The following is a 6,043-nucleotide window of genomic DNA, read 5'->3' as shown; positions in this document are numbered from 1 at the left end:
ACGGCCCTGTTTAGGAAACTGAGTAGGTATATCATGGTTTTTTTTTCTATGATAAAATAAACTGGCCCCAATTATAATTTAATGTTTACATTTAAGAGGTGACAGATGACAGTTTATTTTTGTTGTTGGAACAGAATAACCAGTTTTCTTGATGCCTTTTTTTTTTTAAAGCTAATTTTATTAGAGACAGAGAAACACACAGGAGACAGACAACAGAGTTCCCATCCGCTGGGTCCCTCCCCAAATACATGCAACAGCCTGGCTGGCAAAGACCAGGAGCTGGGAATTCAACCCAGGTCTTCCCTGTGGATGGTAGAGACACAACTACTTGAGCCATCACCATTGCCTTCCAAAGTAGACATTAGCAGGAAGCTGGAACCAGAGCAGACTTGGCACTGAACCTGGCACTGTGCTATGGGATTTGGGGATCCCAGCTGATATTTTAACTGCTGTGCCAAGCGCCACCTCTTGCTTAGTTTTTAAACAAGTTTGTTTCCAGAGATAAGATTACAGTTATTCCAGGCTCTTTTACCTTTTTTTTTTTTAAGATTTATTTATTTATTTGACAGTCAGTTACACAGAGAGAGAAGGAGAGGAAGAGAGAGAGAGAGGTCTTCCATCTGCTGGCTCACTCCCCAGATGACTGCAATGGCTGGAGCTGCACTGATCCAAAGCCAGGAGCTTCCTCCAGGTCTCCCACGCAGTGCATAGGCCCAAGGACTTGGGCCATCTTATTCTGCTTTCCCAGGCCATAGTAGGGAGCTGGATTGGAAGTGGAGCAGCCAGAGCTTGAACCAGTGCCCATATGGGATGCTGGCACTGTAGGCGGCGGCTTTATCCGCTACGCCACAGCGCCAGCCCCTCTTTTATTAATAATTTGCTGTTCAAACTTTTCAGTTAAAGTGTATTTGATAACTGTTGGTTGAGAAATCACACCTTTGTAATTACCATGGACATTTAACATTTAAAGATGTATTTGAAAAAAATGTATTTGTTTGAAAGGCAGTGTCAGGGAGGGAGAGAGAGAGAGAAGACAGAAACATCTTCCATCCACTAGTTCACTCTCCAAATGGTCCAAACAGCCAGAGCTGGACCAATCCGAAGCCAGGAACCAGAGTCTCCCATGAGGGTGCAGAGGGCCAAGGATTTGGGGCATCTGCTGCTGCTTTCCCAGGCGCATTAGCAGGGAGCTGGATTGGAAGTGGAGCAGCCGGGACTCGAGCTGGTGCCCAAATGGGATGTAGTGGCTTCACCCACTATATCACACCACCAGCCCCAACTTTTTTTAGCTCTTGTTTCCTATTTTCTTAAAAAATTAATTTATTTATTAGAGAGGCAGAGGCAGAGAGAGGTCTTCCATCTGCTGGTTTACTCCCCAGTTGGCCACAACGTCCAGAGCTGAGCTGATCCGAAGCTAGGAGCTGCTTCTGGGTCTGCCAAATAGGTGCAGGGGCCCAAGGACTTGGCCATCTTCTACTGCTATCCCAGGCCATAGCAGAGAGCTGGATTGGAAATGGAGCAGCCAGCACTGGAACCAGTGCCCATATGGGATGCCGGCACAGCAGTCCGTGGCTTAACTGCTGTGCTACAGCGCTGGCCCCTCTATTTTTTTGATCAAAGGCAGAGACAGAGATCTTCCATCCTCTGGTTCTCTCCACACATGCTTGGGACAGCCAGGGCTGGGCCAGTGGAAGCCAGGAGCCAGGAAACTAAATCTGGGCCTCGCTCATGTGGGTGGCAGGGGTCCAAGCACTTGGACCATCACCTACTACCTCCAGAGATGCACCTTAGCAGGGAGCTGAAATCAGGAGCAGAGCTGGGACTTGAACCAGGCACTCTGATGTGGGATTTGGGTGTCTGAAACAGTTTTAACCAGTGTACCAAATGCCCACCCGTGCTGTTCTTATTTGTAGGTCAGTGGAACAGGCTTATATAAAGCTTTTGGAGCCTGCTCTGTTTTAGAAAGTGATTAAATAAATGCACACCTTGCTGCCTCACTGAAGAGATGGAAGTGAAGAAGCTGAGGCAGTTATTTTTTGAATGTGAAATTGTAGTCCTGTGTTGCTTTTAAACTGGTTACTGTGTTTGTTGTATAAGCAAGGACAAATGCTTATTGACAAACAATTTTTAAAATCATAAGAATTTATCCTTGTAGCTTATCTAGGATAAGAGGTTTATAAAACTTGCTATTCTTAAGGTATTTACTAAAATACTCAGTGTATAAACAGTTTTGCCAGAATAAACTGTAGGAGCAGATGCAATATGCGGAGCTTCGGAAATAGATTTGCCTTGCTTTGAGCTTCTCAGGTTTCCATAATAGCAGCTGTTGTCTTTGAAATCTGCCCTCTGCTCTTCAGTGAGAATGGAAAGTGCATCCTTGATTCTGCACCACGTGGAGTGCTTGCTCTTTAACTTCTGAGACGCCTTCTAGGTGGAAATGCTTCACTTAATAGTTCCACTTGCTAATTACAGAGGTGTGATGTCCGTCAGCTGTCAGTCACAGCTTCCCTTAATTCAGAAGTTTGAGCACTAAATTAGAAGAGGCTGGAATGACTATAATTTCCTCTAGAAACACGAGTAGCAAAATGAAGTCAGCAGAAGACTTCTCAGGACTTTGTAATCAGCGTTTCTCCTTTGATAGTCTTTAACTTGGCGGTTGGTGGCCGCGCCGGCGGTGAGCATCCAGGGCAGTGAGGCTCGCTGTGGTTCCCTGCCTGCCTGTCGTGCTTCTCGGCTCCTCCCTGTCTTCACTCGCAGTCTGGGCTTCCAGCGGAAAACCACGAAGGGCCCGATAGGGGTGAACACGGACACTGTGGGGCAGGTGAGCATTTGTTTTTGCATGCTTTTAGACATCCTGAGCGTACAGCCTTCCTAGAGTGCTTCCTGAGCTACTGAGGAATGATGACAATAAAAGGCCGAATTGCAGTGGCTCTGTCAACAGTTGGCTCTCTGTGGGCACACGATGACAAAATCTCCCGAAGCGAACCAGCAGTCTGACCTCAGTAACGTCAGGATTGGAGCTTCGTGCTTTTAGGAAAGCTTTCCAAGGGACATGGCCAACAAAGGCATTCCCGAAAAGCCAGGTTATTTTTTTAACCAGAGAGACAGAGTACACACTCTCACCCGCAGCCTCCCTCTCTAGATTCCCACAGCAGCCAAGGTTGGACTAGAAACAGGAGCCAGAAACAGCAGTTCAGGTCTCCCAGATGGCAGCAGGAACCCAATTACTCAAGCCACCACCACTGCTTCCCAGGTCCGTGCGTTACAGGAAGCTGGAGTCAAGAGCCAGAGCTGGGAATCAAATCCGGGCATAGCCAAACACCTGCCACGCTAATATTAAAAAACAAAAAAAGTCAGTGACCCTTGGAAAACACTGGGGCTTGAACAAGTAGTAAGCACCTCCCTGTGTTCTTTGAGGTGTGCTCACCTAAACAAAGGCTACTGGATTGGAAAAATAGACCTTCAAGAGTACCTGTGTGCCCATGTGGATGGAACAGCCAGTGTGACCAATCCCTAGTAAGGGAAGTAAATTTGGCAGCAGTCTCTTGACCACATTAAAATGCATTGCTCAGTAAAGGCTGACATTAAGTCAGTGTGTATGTGCTACTGGCTGGAACTTACATGTTAGTCAAATGTAGATTCCACCACCCAGCATAAACCCTGCCTTGCAACTTACTACTAAAAGCACAGGATGTTGGCTTAAAGCAAAACTAGTTTTGTGGTATAATATATTGTTTCTGTGTTGCAACAGCTAATTAATTAGAAAAGCCACCTACGCCTTTCCCAGCTAATTTGGCTTTTTAAAAGTTCTAAAAAAGCACTTGTCAGCATTTAGTTTGCAAAAATACTAGTACTTAAGATTACTCTTCTAAAAGTTAAGTTTCTGTAGTATCATGATGAGCCAGACAGCTGGAGACTTGACCTTTCTATAGCCAAGTATAAAATAGTGAACTGAAAAAAGTATTTGCGCTGCAAATAAATGTTTACAGTATCAGAGAAGTGAGTTGTGCTTCTGTCGTGGGCTGGTAAGAAACCTGGCCACACCAAGCTTCCTGTGGGCCAGCTGCACAGCTGTGAGGCCCAGGACTGTACCAGTGCTTTTGAGAAGCATGTGAGGGATTTCCTGCTAAGAACAGTAGTGACTGCATGAAAAGACATGGGTGGACTTTGGCAAAGTGGTAAAGATGGCACTTGGGACACCTGCATCCCTTATCACAGTGCCTTGGTTTGAGTCCGGATTCACTCTTTATTCCACCTTCCTGTTAATGGACAAACACCCTCGGAGGGTCAGGTACTTAGCTCCCTGTTATCCATATGAGAGACCTGGATTGAATCCCAAGCTTTGGCTTCAAAATGGCCCCGCCTTAGCTGTCCCAAGCAAGTATTCCATGAGTGAACCAGGGGATCAGAGATCTCCCTGTGCCACCTCCCTCCCACCCCCTTTCAAATACAGGATATACAATCAGCAAAACGCCTTACTAGGTGTAGGAGACTGGAATTTTAATAAATAGTAAAATGTTCTTCCTATACAATAATTTTCCAGAACCTTTACAATGCTAAGAGGATATCAAAATAGACTTTAAAGTAGATACATACATGATCCATTTCTTAGGAATGCTAATCATTAAAAATGCACAGAACATGGGCCGGTGCTGTATCGTAGAAGGTAAAGCCGCCAGTTGCAGTGCTAGCATCCCATACAATGATGGTTCAAGTCCCTGCTGCTCCACTTCCAGTCCAGCTCTCTGCTATGGCCTGGGAAAGCAGTAGAGGATGGCCCAAGACCTTGGGCACCTGCCCCCACATAGGAGACCTGGAAGAAGCTCCTGGCTTCGGATCGGTGCAGTTCTGGCTGATGCTGCCATCTGAGGAGTGAACCAGCAGATGGAAGGACCCCTGTGCCCTGCCTCTCTCTAACTGCCTATCAGATAAAATAAATCTTCAAAACAATGCACAAAACAGTAAGTTACTTAAAATTAGGTTTGAATGTGTGCTGTATAATAAAAATTGTACAATACTGTTTCTGTAAAGTTGCTTAAATGGATACTAAGAGATTTGAAATAGTTGAATTTTTTTAAGAGATTTGTTTGAAAGGCAGAGTTAGAGAGGCAGAGTATCCTCCTTCCACTGGCTCACTCCCCAAATGGCAACAATGGCCGGAACTGGGCCAACCCAAAGCCAGGAGCCAGGAGCCTCTTTCGGGTCTCCCCTGTGGGTGCCGGGACCCAAGGACTTGGGCCATCTTCCACTGCTTTTCCAGGCCATAGCAGAGAGCTGGATCAGAAGTGGAGCAGCCGGGACTAGAACCGGCGCCCATATGGGATGCTGGTGCTTCAGGCCAGGCCTTTAACCCGCTGCGTCACAGCACCAACCCTGAAGCCAGCTATATTTCAACAACACCAACAATAAGACGTAACTTACTGCTGCCTTCTTTTTAACAGGTCATTTGAAGATACTAAAGCTAGAAGTTGGAACTAGAAAAGCCTGAGAATTCAAGGTGCTAAAAAAGCTAAATTGAACTCATTTAATTGTAATTAAAAATGGATTGCAGGCCGGTGCCGAGGCTCAATAGACTAATCCTCCGCCTGTGGCGCCGGCACACTGGGTTCTAGTCCCGGTCAGGGCGCTGGATTCTGTCCCGGTTGCCCCTCTTCCAGGCCAGCTCTCTGCTGTGGCCCACGACTGCAGTGGAGGATGGCCCAAGTGCTTGGGCCCTGCACCCACATGGGAGACCAGGAAGAAGCACCTGGCTCCTGCCTTTGGATCAGCGTGGTGCGCCGGCCACAGTGGCCATTGGAGGGTGAAGCAACGGAAAAGGAAGACCTTTCTGTCTGTCTCTCTCACTGTCCACTCTGCCTGTCAAAAAAAAAGAAAAAAAATGGATTGCAGTTAAGAGTCCCAGGATTACAGTTTGTTTTACTGTAGGGAGACAGTCTCCTAAACATGTTTAATCAAGAGCCATTTGGTAGTGTTGTAATAAACACTGTACAACTACTATTCTTTGTAGGATGTTTAATTTGAAGATCTTTTATTTTTCAACGAA

General features: G+C 46.3%; 1 long non-coding RNA gene and 1 other non-coding gene across 2 annotated transcripts; both read left to right on the top strand.

The window, feature by feature from the left end:
• Positions 1-2,833: 2,833 nt before the first annotated feature.
• Positions 2,834-5,997, top strand: LOC133772902 (uncharacterized). The gene is made up of 2 exons (XR_009867836.1): positions 2,834-4,961; positions 5,442-5,997. It is a non-coding gene; the product is annotated as an uncharacterized LOC133772902 (long non-coding RNA).
• On the top strand, positions 2,891-3,004 carry LOC133773099 (small nucleolar RNA SNORD89). Its single transcript, XR_009867884.1, has one exon. It is a non-coding gene; the product is annotated as a small nucleolar RNA SNORD89 (small nucleolar RNA).
• Positions 5,998-6,043: the final 46 nt, after the last annotated feature.

Source organism: Lepus europaeus, chromosome 13 (genome assembly GCF_033115175.1).
Source record: "Lepus europaeus isolate LE1 chromosome 13, mLepTim1.pri, whole genome shotgun sequence".
In the NCBI taxonomy this organism is placed as follows: Eukaryota; Metazoa; Chordata; class Mammalia; order Lagomorpha; family Leporidae; genus Lepus; species Lepus europaeus.
Note: the sequence above shows the minus strand (reverse complement) of the source record. Positions and strands in the feature narration are given on the sequence as shown.